We start from the raw sequence: 3634 nt of genomic DNA, 5'->3' as shown, positions 1-3634 counted from the left end.
CAGACTTTGCAGTGATTTAATTGCACTAAATGGATCAAAGGGATGCAGATATATCTAGATGCTGATTTCAATATGTAAATCAGGCTTTGTCTGTAAGACGACAAGCTGACAGCTTGTTTTCTGCATAGAGTTCAGATTGATTAATTATAGAATATTCTTACATTGTAGCTGCTTCATCAACATCATGTGGTCATTAATATGGCAGCAACATTTATGGTTTATACACATAGATTTTCATCTCCAGAGTCTCTTTGTCATACAAATATGAGGTACTATCGTAAAACTCTGGGTGCCCACAGACGACTGCAATAATGTTTTCCTCCATTTCTGATACAATGTCAATGCTGAAAGTCTTTTTTAGACACATCGTAGCACAAATTTCTCGTATTGCCTTGTCTTTGCATTGAATTGCGCCACGCGGAAAGTTTGCTTTGCATTTGGATTGAATACATCCTAAATGAGAGTTGTGCATCAATTCCTGTGGGAAAATGCACTTAGAGCTGAAATTGTATTTGCAGTTATGGAGGATTTGCAATTGTTCATTTTCAGTATTCTTATTCTCTCAACAAGCTTTCCTTTCCCATTTTTAGTTTATGATCACAAATGCTTGGGTCAACAACCACATATCTAGAGATGTTTCCTAACTGTACTTGATTTCCAAACTTCTCTGCTCTAGATCTGCTATTTAGCAGGTTAGCAGCAGCTGAGCTAACATCTTGCATTTTAAATATTAAAGAGCTGCATTGCTATCAGTCTCTCCAATGCCCACAGCTAGAATGACTTCAAAAAGCATTTGCATATCAGTGCATGCATACACATGTGCACAGGTTTCATCATAATATCTAATGTTTTTTATGACCCTGGGGAGATGCAGTGACTTCAAACAGAGCCAGGTGAGCAGTGACTACAGTCTATCAGTGGGAAGAACGGTAGAAGGTTAAGTGTGGCATGGGAAGTGAGTGAACTGAAATCACATACTACATTCATACCATACATACAACATCTAGCCCCCCCACACACACGCACACATGCATAAACTCAAAAACATGTTTTCTGTTTCATCATGTGCATCTGTCAACTTCTCCTGCCTGTCAGAGTGAATGCATTTGTTAATGAACAGGTTTAGGGGGTGGGCCAAATGGAGTTATTTCCAATTTATTTAGATTAGGTCAGGAAATTGCATAAGTAATAACTTCGGAAAGGAGTTTTGTGCCAAAGGAAGCTGCCTTTCAACTTGTGAAGTGTGTGTGTGTGTGTGTGTGTGTGTGTGTGTGTGTGTGTGTAGATGGCAGGGATTGTATTTATCAGGAAATGTAATTTTTATTTTTCACAGCAAACTGCAGTATGTGTTTTCAATATCTGAATAAAATAATTAGCCGGTGGTGTCAAAATACTGCTTTCTGCACACACAAGAGTACGTTTTCAGCAGTGGTGGGCCGTCAGGGCCTGCAAGGCCTTCTCTGCTGGCCTAAACAGAATCACAAAGTTATAGCTATTTTATAATTTTTCACAAATACGTATGTATTATAATTTATAAAAATATTTTATGGAGCCTCTTATTTTCTCATTGCACAGCTGTGTTCCTCAGTTGCTCTGCTTCCAGTGCAGCTTGTTTTAAGTAGAGCTTTTATCCAATCAGATTTCACCTCTGTGTCTCTAGGTAAGAACAGAGGCCCGAGGCCTGCAGACTCACAAGTGAATCCATGTGCTGTTTAAGTGAATGGGGACGATATTGTTAATTGTCATATTCTTCAACCAATCAGATCTTTAGTTTGACATGATGGGCGTATTCTTTGACATGCCAGAGCCTGCTAGCTGGCCTACAAGTACGTGATTGGTCAGTGGGCTAGCCTGACGTGTTGGGCGGTGACAATCCCAATATCTGCAGCCTCTTATGGAGCGGACATTTTCAGCCCTCAAACGCATTAAAACATATTCAAGAAATACAACTGGGGAGGCTCGACTGTCTTCACTGGCGTCCATGAATCCAGAAGGACTTCTTACTGGAACTAAAACGCACGGATGTACTGAACAACCGTGAGATTAAACTCTTTATTAGCAAAGAAAGGAGGATGGACTTTGTCTTTAAATAGTGAACAGCAGCTCTGGTAAGGAACTGCTTTTGTTTTTACATCTGCAGTAGCTTTAATATGCTTGTTTATATATTATTATTTGTACAATTTGTTTTTATGAAGATGGATTTTTGTTTGGTTTTATATGTGATAGGAACCATTTAGTCGGTGCCAGTGTTGGCAACTTGGCGACTTTCTCGACAAATCTAGCGACTTTTTCTGGTGTTGTTTGAGACTTTTCTGGTGTTTTGACTCTGACGTTGAAGCACGTACCGTTCTGCACTATCGTGAACGAGCAGCGTGTGCTGCTGTGAGCCCCTCTGCTGCCCCAAAGCACACTCAGGCGGACTCTCACAGAAGCCTCACTCAGCAGTCCCAGCTGCAGTCAGAGAAGAGAGGAGACTCACTCTCTGCGTATTCCCTGCAGTTAGTGGATCTATAGGTGTTGGCTTCATTTTTACACGAAACAAATAATAACCGTAGCTGTGTTTCAGCTGCAGGACAGCAGTGAAGGCCCAGGTATAAAATACACGGCCCGCCACTGGTTTTCAGTCGCGCATAGTGGAAATGCTGATACAAAAGATCACGTTATGTCGGCCAGATCGCTGGCAGAGAATGTGTCACGGTCGGCCATTTAGCCGGCAGCCTGCGCTTCTGCACGCTGACGAATACCTTGTTTGTATCTGATAATCAATAATTATATCACAACAATGCAATCCAAGTGTTATTATACAGTTTTCAAATAAGCTGTTTTAGTGGATTTTGGGAAACAAAAAATATTATTTTGTCTGCTGTCCATAGAATTGAAAGGTGCACTCAGAGCTGAAATAATTGTCCCCCATCCCGTTGGACCCGAGAGCCCCCCACGGGGGGCTGTTTTAGAGTGTGCAGCATTCAGCGTGTCGTAGAAAGCATTTTTCATAAAGAAATATGATTATTGCTCCAGACATATTAAATATCGAATTAACGGGAAAAGTCCGAGCAACATCATCATACCAGCCATTGTAAACACTGCAAACACAATTATACATGAACTAATATCATATCTGGAAGATATCTAGAATATTTGCCACAATTTTGGCCAAAAATCGACGACCTATGCTCACTCTATGGCTCTCTCATCACGGAGCAGGATCGCACATGGCGGATGAACACATGCAGGAGGGGCACGATTCGACCCGGAAACGCACAGCGGCGTCGAAATTACTCTCTTTCAAACCGTTCAAAAGTTATGGGTATACATGCCAACATCAGCCGCAGGTCACGAGAAAAAAAAGTGGGTAAAAAAACTTGTTCTGCTGCATGTCTGTGAGTGAGATCAATGTGCTGGCGGAATGAATCACAAAATGGCAGACGATTCTGTGGGGTGGAGCAATCCATGTAGAGAGGGGGGTTCGCCCAGCATTTTGCGATTTTTAGTCAGTAAACAGACCCGGATACGATCAAACACCCCCGCATGGCTCCCGTTGGACTATCCCGCATCTAAAAATGTCTCACAAGAGTAAATCGGCCTTACCAGGGTCACATAGACACACATTATGAGCCATTTATTGTTATGAATG

Source organism: Anarhichas minor, unplaced genomic scaffold, assembly GCF_050575085.1.
Source record: "Anarhichas minor isolate MPS153535 unplaced genomic scaffold, ASM5057508v1 ptg000071l, whole genome shotgun sequence".
NCBI lineage: Eukaryota > Metazoa > Chordata > Actinopteri > Perciformes > Anarhichadidae > Anarhichas > Anarhichas minor.
Note: the sequence above shows the minus strand (reverse complement) of the source record.